We start from the raw sequence: 15,600 nt of genomic DNA, 5'->3' as shown, positions 1-15,600 counted from the left end.
AGAACTTGGTGTGCAGGTTGAAGAAAAGTCTGTATGGCCTAAAGCAAGCACCCCGACAATGGTATTTAAAATTCGATAGTTTCATGGCTGAACACGGTTATCATAGATGTCATTCTGATCATTGTGTATATTTTAAGAGATTTGATAATGGTAGTTATATTATCCTGTTGCTTTATGTCGATGACATGCTTGTTGCTGGGTCTAACATGCAGCATATAAATGATCTTAAACAGAAATTAGCCAGGTCATTTGCTATGAAGGATTTGGGTGCAACTAAGCAAATTCTCGGTATGAGGATTACACGGGACAGGAAAAATAGAACCTTGAATTTGTCCCAAAGTGAATATATAAAGAAGGTGTTGAAAAGATTTAACATGCAGGATGCAAAAGCAATTAGTACATCTTTGGCTGGTCATTTCAAATTGACTAAGGAGATGTGCCCAAAGGCACAGGAAGAGGTTAATAAAATGTCTAACATCCTATATTCATCAGTTGTTGGCAGTCTGATGTATGCAATGGTATGCACAAGGCCAGATATTGCACATGCAGTGGGAGTTGTGAGCAAGTTTATGAGTAATCCGGGTATGGAACATTGGAATGCTGTGAAAAGGATTCTTTGATATTTGAAAGGAACTACTATGAAGACATTATGTTTCAAAGGATCTAATGCTGCTTTGAGTAGATTTGTTGACTCTGATCTGGCGGGTGATATTGATTCACAGAGGAGTACTACAGGGTATGTTTTTACTATAGGGGGAACTACAGTCAGTTGGATTTCTAGGCTGCAAAAGGTTGTTGCACTTTCAACCACTGAAGCTGAGTATATTGCTGCTACAGAAGCCAACAAGGAGATGATTTGGTTGCAATGTTTTCTAGAGGAATTGGGTCAGACACAAGAGGATAGCCCATTGTATACTGATAGCCAGAGTGTCATTCATCTTGCGAAGAACTTTGCTTTTCATTCAAGGACAAAGCACATTCAGCTCAGGTACCACTTCATCCAGACTGTTTTGGAGGAGGGTCAGTTACGGCTTGAGAAGATTCACACAAGTGAGAATCCTACCGATATGTTCACGAAGGCAGTTCCACAAGAGAAGCTGATTTCTTCATCAGTTTCTGTTGGTCTTCTTGATTGATAATTATGGAATTTATACTAGTCGGGTCCTAGTGTTTTATCCAGCGGATGCTGCATGTACAGTGGTGTCGTGTAGTATTAGTCTCCAAGTGGGAGATTGTTCAGTGTGGAGCCTGATCAGTCTCCAAGTGGGAGATTGTTAAAATGTGGTGACTAATCAGCAAAGTACTGTACACTCAGCACGTATCCTCGCGCGGGGTCCGAGGCCGGGCTGGGCCCCGAGTAGGGATTTGGGGGCGGTAGCCCCCGAGAAAGGCGAGGGTTCGAGGGCAGGAGCCCCCGAGAAATTTTTTTTTGTCGTTTTTCGTTGATGAAAACCGACATTGTAATAAAACCCTAAAAAGGCCGACTTTGTTCGTTGCCCTAAAAAACGCATGTTATAAGTGGCTGGGATGCTTAAGGCATTGTAAGGTTGATGTACTGTTTTTGTTGGATAATAAGAAAGATTGAACGACTATGTATGGTGGACGTAACCCATTCTGAGTGAACCACGTTAAATCTTTGTGTTATCTGTGTCCTGTTTTATTTCTTTATCTTTTGTATTTAAATCTGTATATAATTGTTAGTTCATATTTGCTTCGGATTTGCTTGAAACCCTAACACTTAGACACTTCTCAATTTATTCGTCCAATACAAAATTTTAGAATCCTCCTAAATAGTCTTGGGTTCCCTTTTATAAAATAAGGGAAGCAACAAGCTTCAAACCATGTACAGTTGTCATGATTTCATTTGACAATTTTTGAAACTATAGAATATGCCTTAGGATCTTTACATTTCATGTAGGACAAAAACAATTTACATTAGAAGAGGTAAGCACTTGAAATGTTATTTGAACCACTGATGTTACTTTGGCTCATTCTAACTAAATGCTAGTGTGATGAATCCTCAAGCTAAAGTTGACAAAAAAAAAAAACTGAATATTCATTTGGCAAGTGGCACTTGGAAATTGGAAACCAAAGCACTTAAATTTGACGACCCATTGAAATGCAAATCAAATATATTCAACCCCGTTCAATAAACATTAAGTATCTATGATCAACTGATCTGGTAAGATCTTATCTTAAATAGTTGAAATATAATTTGAAATTGTATTTATCCCTTTTCTACTTTATCTATTCTGAGGTGCCTATAACAAGTTGCAACAAGAAATAGAAACAAAATCGATCTGAATTCATATTGAATATACTTCCCATTTTCATTTATGCTCTGTAGAAACTCGTGGTCTGATGATCTAGCAAGGTTCTATAATATAATTTGTGAAACATAATTCAACTACACTCTCTCTTCGTTACTCCTTATTTACTCCTAAGGAGTACAATACTTTTGTTTCCATTGTATAATAAAGTACTCATGTCCAACAATTACTCATGTGGCCACTAATGTCCTTGCAATTGTTGCACATGAATTGGGATTTATCTACTCTTGATATCTAATGTAGCCCTCGTGTCTACTATGAACTTGGTATATCCATTATCCACAACAATAGATTTGTTTAAAGTGGCATGAAAAAGTGACATCTACAACTTCTTACCATCATCAATTGCCAATAAAATTATAGGCACACACATTCCAAATTCATCTTTATGTTCCTTCAAGATCTTCATCTCCTTTTGGTTATTAAACAAGTCAAGAACTGACCAATGTTGCAATGTGTAAAAGAAATCAAGTTTTCCCTTGATTGTCTACTCTTTACCCTTAACAAATTGAATTTCCTTAATCAACATTCATATTATTTTCTCTGTTGGTTTTAGTTGAGGAGGAGCATCTGGAAGGCGTTATGTAGCCAAAACCAAAGTTGAGAACATACGCTTCTTAAGTTGCCACCTCTCATACATTGGTCTTAGAACAGGCAAGGTATCCTTACATTGTTGTGCAGCCTGCAACAGAGCTTGATAAAAATTATTCACATCATCTATTTTGTTTATAATTTTCTGAAACATGTACTTAGAGTACTTTGCATAGCCCCCAAAACTTTGTCTTTCATCATGCTTCTATCCATGCACAAAGATTATGTTGTTACAAAAGTTTGCACCCTTGTCGAACACCAACACTCAACAACCTTGTGAAACATGGAAACAACCTCCAAGTGTGGGACCTTGTGCGTGAGAGGTTGAGTCTCCAGAGAAGGTCAGCTTCCTTTCTAATTAGAGTGCAATGTTGGACTAACCAACACTTCTAAAATCTATCCTAATGATTTTAGGGGGAGGGGAGAAAGAATGCTAAAAAGAAAATGAGAGGTGATGCACCTAGATTGAAGGTCGATCCTCCTTGCCCATAACTGCACAAGACATCAATAGAAACTACCCAAAGATATGCACAACTTTCTATTTTAATTAGCTCTGAAAGAATATGCAAAGGTTAGAATCATGTAAGATGAAGAGAGGAATGAAAGGGTAGTTCACAGACAACATCTACAAGGGTGTTAACATAATCTGAGAACATAAAAGAATGCATTCAGATAAAGAGGTAAGATACCTTACACAGAATATTTGAATTAAAAAAAGGCAAGACAAACAATTTTATTGATGTAAAGGAAAATCAAAGCTTATAGTTATAGAAAATATGAATTCCTATAAGAGAAACATGGAGAGGACCCTCAGAAAGAGTTACAAAATTGCCTTTATAGATCAAGCATAACTCAAATGATACACTGGGTTTAGAAACCCTAACCAACTAGGGTTAGGCTGCAAAAGAAGCAAGATCAGATCCGAATAGATTGATTTAATGGTTGCGTGCCCTGTAGATTTTTGTCAAACTAAGAAGGAGCAACAATCCCTGAAATTAAGGGATCTCCTGCATTGGGATGGTATCTGAACATCCTTTGTTAGACCCATAAGTCTTCAATTTGCAATAAATGAGCGTGGGCAGCCAAGGGAAACGTCTAAAGGAGCATGGCGGAGTAATGGTAGTATCCCTCGGCCCTTCTGAAAGTGGTTGGAGTAGATTAGATTAGATTTGGTTTGCCAATGGGGGTCAGAAACTTATTTTCGACCCATTAACTTGATGACCACCATTCGGAAGTTGTTTAAATTTCAACGATCACCTCCAGTTTAAATTTGGGCCACTGGATCTCTCTCATTCGCGCGTGGATGGATGGTCAAGATCGTACCATGAAAGTTGGCCCCATCAACTTAAACAATCTCACCGCGGTATCGCAATCAAGGATAGAACTTATTCTTTTACCATTATGATATCGCTGTAACAAATACTTATCATCACCAAAGTTACTGTTGTTGGCAATTGACACTCATCGGATTCATTTTGTTGTCATTGATGGCAACAAGTTTAGATGGAAGTCATATATCGACAGACACCAGCATTAGAGTATCCAGGATTATACCAGCACCGACATGAAGTACTTCAAGGAAGCCGACATCAAGGAAGATTTATTTAATAAATCATTTTGTAATTACTGTTGAGGCCGACATTGAATAACTTTTGCACTGTATTGTAAGCCGACATAAGACATATTGTTTGTAATGGGTATATAGGTCAGTCTGCTAGGTCATTTTGAATATGACATAGGAGAATATATAGCAGAACTGTATAATGCGAAGTATATGTATGTAGATCATTTGTATGTCAGTGTTATATCATGCAATGATCTGTAGATAGCTTGGAAAGCATTCTTAGAGGAGAAGAGATACTGGTAGTAGTGTTCAGGTTTTATGAACCGGTATAGAGCAGAGCCAAAACTGTGTTCATTTATGTGGATGGTTTATTTGCTTCATGCTATATGTTTATTTGTTTACTATGTATATGGTATAAAAGGATAAAATCTTATCTTACCGACAGAACACTGATTCACCCCCCCTCTCAGTGTTCTTGGATCCCAACAACTACGACCCCGCAGGGGGAAGGCAATGCTATCCCCAAACTATCACGGTGGAGCGGTAACAAGACATTCACACCGCAGGTGAACTATCGCCATATTGCAGGGGTCAAATGGTGGTTAGGGATAATCGTTGCAACCCTGTGATAACATATTTTGCTCCTTCCATGTCGGTCACTGCAACACCGCTAGGGAAACTAACTATTGAAATCTAACCGCTGCGATAGAATGGTGAGCATTCCTCCGGGCACCACCAACGTCATTACCATACCATCGGGGGCACTTAAATTTCCTTTCAAACAGTCACGATAATGCGATGAAGCTTTAGCGTCCACCACCATATCGGCAAGGGGAAACCCATCATGAGCTCCGACCACTCTAATAGAGTGGTAAATAAAATAGTCACCGCGGTATCGTGGGGGCACCCAAAGGTAATTTTGAACCACCGCTATATTGTGATAAGACATATGATCCTCCCAACTGGTAGTTATGGGTAAAAAGCCAAGTAATTTGAATGAAGAAGCTCCCCTCCTGTCAGTGGGCCTTAAGCAAAGTGACTGCCTCAACCGGTCAATGAAAGAAAATAACAAGGCCGAAAAAAGGTTAAGGCATGAAACCTTAAGGGGTTTAGGGTTTTAGGTCTTGTGGAAATAATAGGGTTTTAGCTAGTAATATGTCTCAGACTGGTTATTTGCATGGCCAAGGTTGACCCAAAAATAGTCAATATTTTTGGTGACTCGGAGAGAATAGCAAGCCCGCTTGGCATATGGTCGGTAGCCTAGGAAATCCATTGGACGTAGAGTCAAGACTAAAACATGATAAAAAGCTCTATCTTGTAGCTTACAAAAGATCAAAACTATGTCATTTTAGGGAAGAATGGCATGTGCTCGTGCACTTCTTGGAAGTCTGAAAACTAACTAATATTTACAAGGGCCAAAATCACCTTAAGAGAAAGCTTTAAGGTGGATGTTGTTGACTGCAATGGGAAGGGCCTCACCACTAAGCCTGTATAGGTAGAAAGAATTGGCCTCTTTGCAGCTAGTGATAACATATGGGCTACTCCAAATAGCAGCAAATTCAGAGTGCCTACCTGGTTTGGCTTGGTCAGTATCCCATTCAAAGACAAGGTCACGAACATTGAAAGTCTTATGAGTGGCTCCTTTGTCAAAACTTCTTTTGACGTGTCCCTAACAAATATTGAGGGTATGTATGGCCCTACTTCTGATTTCTTCCAGCTCCATCAGCTCTGCATATCTGATTGTCATGGCATCATTCTCTAAGAGCTCTAGCTGGTGTGCTAAGTCAAGAGAGGACAATTCAAGAGATAAGGGAAGCCTTACTTCCCTTCCATATACCAACATGAAAGGTGAATTAACAATTGCTCTCTTAGGTGTGATCATGTCATCCCATAAGGTTGTCCCCAACTTCAAATGCTAAGACCTTCGATTGTCATCAAGAGTCCTCTTGATGATTCTGATGAGGTTCTTATTTGAGGACTTAGCTAGGTCGTTACCTTGGGGGTAGTAGTTTGATGATTTCTTCAAGTATACGTCATGACTAACGACCCATAAACTAATTTGAGCTCCGACAAAAGCCTTGGCGTTGTCGGATATAATGGTAGAAGGGGCACCAAATCTTGTTACAATTCCCTCTAGGAACTGAACCACTGAACTTTCAGTTGCATCCTTCAAGGCAACTGCCTTTGTCCACCTTGTGAAGTAATCTATGATGGCCAAAATCCACTTATGGCCAACATTCGATATAGGGTTAATTCGGCCAATAAAATCTAGGCCCTACTGATTAAAAGGTTGATCAGTTTGTATAGGATGAAGAGGAAGGGCAACCAATCTTTGTTTACCTGAGAGAAGGGTACACTCTTTGCACTTCTTTGCCCACTTGTGTGAATCTCTGAATAAGGATGACCAATAATAGCCTACCCTAATTATTTTCATGGGAGTGGTCATTGCAGAAAAATGACCACTTGAGGGGACATCATGAAACTCTTCTAATAATCTGTTGACCTAGTCTTCTTTGACGCATCTCAGTAAGACTCCATTCAGGTCCCTTTTGAACAAAATGCCATCCACTAATACATAAGGAATAGACTAAAGTTTGAAGTGTCTTCTCTTAGTTCTGTCAAAATTAGGAGGGTAAATACCATCCCTCAAGAAAACAGTCATGCAAACCAATTGGTTTGCCCACATTCATTGTTGGCCATCTATTCCTCCTCTTGTGGTACAAGGGAGACCTTTAGGTCTTTGTCAAAAGTTGAAGAAAACTATTCACACAAGCCCTTGCCTCTTACTAACTTGGTGATTTTGATATTGAGGTCATATTCCATGACCTTAGTGATCCATCCAGCCCTCTTCTCACCAATATCCTTGTTTCAGAGGAAATCCTTCACACTTTCATGCAACACTAGGAGTTGAATGTAGTTGTTAGAAAGCATATGTTTGAACTTCTTCAATAATCTAACCACCGTGATGACTTGTTCTTCCATGTGGTTATACTTAAGCTCATAATCTTTTAAGCCCTCACTGAAAAAGGTAATAGGTTGCTCTAACCCATGACCATTTAGTTGCGTTAAGATAGTTGAGATACTTGCTTCTCATCCCAAAGTGTAGAGGATGAAATCTTTGTCATAATTGGGATTTACCAGGGTAGGAGCCTGAGCAATTGCTTGTTTGATTTGTTCAAAACCTTCTTTCCCCTCTCCGGTCCATTTGAAAACTATATCCTTCTTCAACATGGTTGTGAGAGGTTTAACCATATCAACCAAGTTCGGAATAAATCTCCTTACAAAGTTGATCCTTCCAAGGAAACTTTGCAAGCCTTTTTTGTGACTTGGAATTGGAAGAGATAGAATGGTCTCCACTCTTTCTTGATCTATAGCCAAACCTTCCCTCGATACTGTTTCTATGCTTGAATGTCATGTGTTATCAAGCTAATTAGCAAATAAGAACGATTCACCAATTCTCAACTAATTAACATACATCAAGCATTTAGTTGTCCTTATGTTGTTGTAGTCACATAAATCTGTCCACTTAATTAAATGAATACCTAGTATTTATTTGATTATTTAACCATCAATTAATAATTAATTAAATTAATTCATCTTAACCCTCTTCTCCTATTAATTAAATAAATTATTCAATTTATTTGATTTAAATCACTTAACCAAATTCAGACCATTAATTAAATAAATAAATCATATTTATTTAATTAAATATTCTCTCACATTTAAATAAATTAATATTTATTTAAATCCCCCAAAATCCCACCTCTCACATTTAAATAAATTAACATTTATTTAAATCACCTTTATCCTCTACCCACTTGCATTTTCCTACAAATGCAAGTTGCACAATTATTTTAAATAAATAATTTATTTAAAACACCTTTATCCTCCACCCACTTGTATTTTCCTACAAAAGCAAGTTGCACAACTATTTTAAATAAATTATTTATTTAAAATCCTATTTATCCTCACCCACTTGAAACCTTTAATGGTTTCCCTTAAAGTCTTCAAAACTTGATGGTTTTAAAGTTTTCAAACTTGATGGCTTCCTTCTATAGTCTTCTTAAGCCTTTAATGGCTTCCCTTAAAGTCTTCTTAAGACTTTAATTGCTTCCCTTAAAGTCTTCAAGCCTTTAATGGTTTCCCTCAAAGTCTTCAAGCATTTTAATGCTTTATCTTCCTTTTTCTCATTTAAATAAATTAATATTTATTTGAATATTTATCCAAATGCACATTACACCATTTAATTGAAATAAATGATTTTATTTTAATTGAAAATACCAAAATTCCTCCCACTTGCATTTTCCTACAAAATCCACTTGCATGTCTAAACCCCTTCTAGATTCTTCTAAACCTTTCCTATTTAACCTAATCCATCCCCTAAATATTGTCACATTCCTAAGCAAATTGGAGTCACTTCTCAAAGACTCCAAAGTCTTTGAAAAACAATTAATGCTTTGTGTGTTCAACAAATTAACCTCTAAAGTCTTCCAAACCACTTATGGCTCTTACACGACCATTAATGGTTAATTCCACTTGCACCCATGGTTAAGGACTTTGACCCCTAACTTAACCCTCATGTAACCCATGTGTCTTTTCAAAGCATTTATTTCTTTGACTAAGGTAACCATCATGTCCCCTCAAGCATTTAATGCTCCTTATCTCTCCTTTCAAGCCTCCTCATGGTGACACTTGTCAACATGGGATTGGATTGAAAGTCTCACATGGATTGAATATCTTTCAATCCTAACCCTTGTTAAGATTGCTCAATCTTAACCCTTCATTTCCCCATTTCTTCTATAAATAGAACCCTTCTCCTCAAGCAAAAGAGAGAAGCATTAGAGTATTGTTGTTATACTGGCATTAGCATAGAGCTTTCTCATAGCATCACTATCTACACTTGCATAGCATTTGCTTATCATATTCAACTATCTTGAATCTCCATATGACATCCATGGCTAGTGCTAAAAGCTGAGAGTTACACTCATTTGGGACTTGGAGAGGAGAGGAACAAGGGAGGAGCAACTATGAGCATCTTGATTAGCTATTTTATTTTATGTTTATATGCTTTCTATTTCATGCTTAATATCTCTCTTAATATGCCTGTTTAGAATAATCTTTTGTTGCTAACACTAACGTTTGTTTCTTGTGCTCTTGTGTGTGTTGCCATCAAACAGATTTTCTAATCCTTTTTGCAGAACATCATTTGGTGAACCCGACGTGAATCGAACACGCAAAAACATCTCATTTTTTTCTAACTAACATGTTTGATTGTTGAAAGTGTCACACAGGTTGCGCTTTAGCGCTATTGAACATGTTCTAGTGCTATTGGCACTTTTTCTTTTAGCGCTATTGCCCTTACAATAGCGCTATTGTAAAAGTTTCAGCGCTTTTGCCACTATTCTAGCGCTTCTGTTCTTCTTCTAGCGCTACTGATGATCTTTTAGCGCTTTTGACTCTCTGCCAGTTTTGTTATTTCAGCGCTTCTGTGTGAAATAGTGCTTCTGTTAACACACAAACTAGCGCTATTGCAACAGAATGTTGTCTAAATCGCCTTGTAACCACAAACATGGAAATTTTTAGGCTTGTAGAAGTCCCCCTTGAACATCGATTTTACTAACATGTTTTTGTTCATGCAGGTTAAAAACTCACCATAAAAATCACAAATTTGTCCTTTGGTGCTTAAAAAACTTGAAAAACACAAAATTGTCTTGCTTTCTAGCTAGGATTCATCCTTATTTTGGTGCTTAAAATCAACACACAAAGTTTCTTTTCTTGCATCAAAACTAAAGAATTTACAAGCCACACTTCAATTTTTGGGCAATCTAAAAAGAACAAGCCATTTTTCCTTCAAGCTCAAAAACAATTTTACTTCAAGCAAACGTGTTTTTCATTAAGTTGACCAGGATTTTCGAATTCTAGGTTACAAAACACATCGCCTTTGAAGTTAAAAAGAACACCATGGCTGTTAGAGCAACATCTCCAAATAGTTAGATCACATTTGTAATGGTGGATTAAAAAGAACAAGTGTCTTTCGTACTTGGCACACTTGTGCAAAAAGTCAATCGAGTGGTCCTACTTCTAACACACACTATCCTCTCCCTTGGCTTTTGTGGTCCTAGGTGCAAGAGAAAAGTGTTAGTAACACTCAAAATTTTATCTTTTTAAGAGAGGTCTGTCAAGAGACACATCACTCTTGGGAACGACCTCGCGCGGTAAATCCTTCGAGCCGCTATAGAAATCAGGTGAGAGCGAAAGCTGTAGCCTTGGGTATAGCTATTCCTACAGTGTAACTGGCCAAAAGGACAAATGGGCCCCACCACCAGTTACAAGGCTCTTAAGTGAGTCACTGCAGAATGAACTTCTGTCCAAAAACATCGAACATGACTAAACACCTTTAAGTAGTAGCCCACCCGTTCTATTGATTGAGAATATTTGCAATATAATTTAGTGCAAGAGCATAGATGGTTTTGCTCCCAAGATACTCACCATACATATTTCCTTGAGTAGAAACATAGCTTTTTGAAAAGTCACTTGTGGCTTGATGAAAGGGGTGACTCCCCCATCATAGGGATCATCTATTTGTTATGCTCGTACAAGACTTAGTATATCACATCCTTACCTGCCACGGCGGGATTCATAAGGTATGTAGTACCAAAGTCGAAGAAATATCAAGATGTGGGCTAAATTTATCACAACTGGCCATTTTGACCTTAGGGATAAAAAGTGTTTGAAGTGTATTCATTTTAAAGACCTAGTGTAAATTGAGCCGACTTCAGGCTTTGGAAATACACCTTAAAATACATCTAAAGGAAGGGTCATATACAAATCCAAGGATTGGGTTAATCTAGACCCACACTCATTTGTGCCTTTGAGGCAACATTCTTGTGTTTGTGTGCTTGCTTTGTTTTCTTGTCAAAGAAAAATCAGAAAATCACTTCCCAAAAACAAAATATTCATCCAACCAAAACAACCAAAAACATCAAAAACAAAGTGCAAACAAATAGTCAAAAACTTTATGACCATTCTTCACATCTTGCAAAAGAAGAAGTGTCATTAGAATATCAACTTGAAAAGAAGACCATTAAACTCAAAGGCTTTAATCAAAAGAAGGAAGTTCTTCTATATCAATCGACAAATCTTTGTCTCACATAGAGTCTTTCTATATCGTATGCGTCTCTACCTTCAAGGCAAAAACAAACGAATTTGATTCAGAATCATTGAACCGAAGAGCTTTTATGCAATATAGAGCTTTGAGTTATCACAAAAATCAAGGAGGAAAGATTAATCCAAACTTCTTCCCAAACATCTGTATCACCTACAACACAACTCGAGAAATACCACCAACACCCAAAAGGGAAGAGATAGAGTTTGTCCCATTTGTAACACAAAGTTTTTATTGAAAGTTGAAAACATTTTCATCCATTATCTCACTCATACATCATCATTTCAACATCAATCCATCCCCAACTCTCAAAACATTAAAGAGGTTCTTGTCCCAAAATTCTCTTTTAGATATTGTTTGAAATCAAACACATTACATCACTTTTTAGAGTGTTTCTACATCTAGGATAAGCTCATCCTAAGAGACACATCTATGCAGGTTAAAACTAGTTCATGAGCGAATCCTCTCATTACTAGGTAGTCCAATCCGTAACACATCTCAGATTTCTCTACACCTTATCCCATCAAATCTTATCAAACAAGCAAGCAAATCAAAGAAAGAATTTCGGTTACATCCACCTTAAAAGTGCTAGAGATACACATGCAACACAATTCACCAACCATCAATCTCTCATTTCATCAAAAACTCATCATCATTTTCACACAACTTCAACAAAAAAGCTTATAAACAAAATGGCCCAAACCCGATCAAAGTCCAGGCAATGAGAAATAGAAAGGGAAGAAGAAGAAGAGGAAAATCTCAATGAATTTCAAGAAGCACTTGGAGGAAATGCAGATGATGAAAACCCAAGTACTCCCACTCCTGCAATGATAGAAAGGGCTCAGCATAACCCTCTCTTTAACAGATTGTTTGACGAAATACTCAGGAGTAATGCGGATGCTCACTTCTTAAGACTCGCTCGAGAAGGAGCAAAACTCCCATCTAACTTTGATCTTGCCCAATTAAGACAAGCATCAGAAAGACAAAGTCGCCATGAAGAGGAAAGAGATAGAGATCCCATCAGATATAACATTCCCCGAGGTAACCCACCACCTCCTTCTCCAAATGAAATGGAGATGTTGCGGCAACAAGTCAAGAATCTCGCCCAACAGCTTCATAGTGGTGTCAAGACTAACCAATTCTCACTCAATGACATCTGTCCCTACCCTTTTGATAGGAATCTTTACATGCCACCATTTCCTCGAGGATTCGAAACACCCAAATTTGAAAAATATAGAGGAAAGGGGGATCCCCGCGATCATGTCCGAGAATTTCATTCCGCTTGTCTTGAAGTGGCATATGAAGACACCTACCTAATGCGCCTTTTTCCCCAAAGCTTGGGAGGAACAACCACATCATGGTTTTCCCGACTACCAGGTGGCATTAGAACATTTGAGGAACTCATCTAGAAGTTCCTAGCTCATTACTCTCATAACATTGAATGCGACATCACCATGGCTGATCTGTGCAACACCAAACAAAAACCAGGTGAACAATTCTCAGTATTCCTACAACGATGGCGTCAAATGTCTAGCAGACGTTCTCTTCAGTTACCTGAACGAGAACTAGTGGAAATATTCATTTCCAACTTAAACGAAGAAATGGAATTTCACCTGGATGTCAAAGACACAGACTCTTTTAATGATATGATCACCAAGGGTTTGAAATGTGAAAGGGCACTTATCAAGAGGGGACTCATCAAAATCTTTAATGAACCAAAAGATGGTCCTCGCCCACGCTTCAACAACGATAAACCAAGCTTCTGGAATAAAAACAAGAATGTCATCAATGATGGGGTTGTGGATGCCCAGACTATCCAAAATGCACAACCTGTGGTTCGGTTTGCAGGACAAAATCCTCCACCTCAAAATAACACAAATGTTCCTTCCAATCAAGGTCGCATCACATCTCATGATGAACCTAGACCTCGTCAGCAAAAATAGAAACGAACATACACTCCCTTAGGGGAACCCATTGAAACAGTGTTGCGACAACTCATTTCTCAAAATTTGGTCACTCTACCTAAACTATCAAACTATGAGCCTCAGGTCAAACCGGCATGGTGGAGAGATACTGAACACTGTGAATTCCATCAAGGAAGAGGGCATAAGACAAGTAATTGTCACCGATTAAAAGATCTTATTCAGGATCTTATTGACCGAGGAGAAATTGAAATTGAAGGACATGACCCAAAAACAACCAATAATGATCATCTGATGTTCAAAAATCCACTTCCATCCCAAGATCAAAGGGGTCCTTCCACTTCCAGACGAGGTCCTGATACCACTGATTATACGCAAGCTACGTATAATTACACTGTCAATCATCTATATGATGCCAATGAACAAGTTGCAACCATAACCTTCAAAAATCCCAACTCGAATTGCAATGTTGTTACACGTCGCGGCAAAGTTACCATCAAGGCAGCTCCACAAGGCACCACCTCCATCCCAAAGCAGTACAATCTTGTGGAACAATTAGACAAAACCCCTGCGCTTATATCCATTTTAGAGCTTTTGCGCTTATCGCCCTCTCATAAAACTATCTTGGATCAAGCACTCCAAGAGGCGTCAGTCCCGACAAATCTGAATACAGACCAATTTCAAGCCATGGTTGGAAGTCTCAAGTCATCACCTTGTCTCACTTTTTCCGAAAGTGACAACTCTTCCTTCCAACAACCTCATAATGCCTCACTCCACATCGAAGGATTTATTAACCAGCATAGGATCAAGCGAGTCTTGATCGATAATGGAGCAGGCCTGAACATTTGTACACTACAGTTGGTCACAGCATTGGGCTATGCAACAGAATCAGTGGATCCTCATAAGAAGATCACAATCAAAGCCTATGATGATGCAGAGCGTTCATCCAAAGGAGCTATGGTACTACCAATCCGCGTGGGCCCTGTGGTAAACCACATCATCTGTCAGGTTCTGGACCTTCCTCTGCCATACAATCTATTATTAGGGAGACCTTGGATACATGCCATGCAAGCCGTTCCATCTACCTACCATCAATGTATCAATTTCCCACATAACGGTGTAGAGATCACAATTCTGGGTGATGCAAACCCCTTTGCATTTTGCCATAATATCAGCCATCAACCAGAGATTACTGTTCCTAATAATAGAGAAGCCATTTCCTCCACATCATATATAAGTCCCGCCTCTCTTTCTAGTTCGAACACCACTATACCAAAGCAAGAAAAACTTAAAATGAAAATAGCAGAGGAAGGTCCCGGGGAATACAACTTGAGTCAACTCTTTTGTGTGGGACAAATGCCCACTTCTCCTATAACACATGGTAAACCACAGCAGGTACTCCAGCAACCACTAATCACGCCAGCATGTGCTTTGACGCCTTTCATCCTTGGAAAGAGTCAAGAAGAAGAAACCCAAGATGAGGACTTGGCGGATTGGATCTATAAAGATCCCATCACCACTGATATACCGCAAGTTAAGCTGCCTACAGATCAGTATGGCAAAGGTCTCCTCATTATGCAAAGAATAGGGTATGATGGTCAGAGTGCTTTAGGATATTGCAAACAAGGACGACATGAACCTCTGTTGCCAGAATTAAAGCCCAAAGGTAATATATGCCTAGGCTTTGAAAAAGAGATCTTTCCTAAACTCAAATTCAAAGGAAAACCCAGCAAACCATTATGTCAGCCTACTGCAAAAAGGACACCTTTCATTATCAAAGCAGCATCAAGCACCATCACAACTGCCCCATCGAGGCTCAGAATCCCAACACAACCATCACCAATGTCACTCATCCCACCAAACGAACCAATAATCCCATCAGCAACACCATTAGCAGCAGCATCTGTATCAGAACCCGCAACAGCATCTATGGCATCAGCAGTTCCAACAGAAGCAACTGAGTCAACACTACCGATACTCCCCGTATTGGATTCCTTAATCCCCATCGACCTTCCTGCAACACCAATC

The sequence above is a fragment of the Cryptomeria japonica genome, chromosome 9 (genome assembly GCF_030272615.1).
Source record: "Cryptomeria japonica chromosome 9, Sugi_1.0, whole genome shotgun sequence".
NCBI lineage: Eukaryota > Viridiplantae > Streptophyta > Pinopsida > Cupressales > Cupressaceae > Cryptomeria > Cryptomeria japonica.
This window is presented reverse-complemented; position numbering follows the sequence as displayed.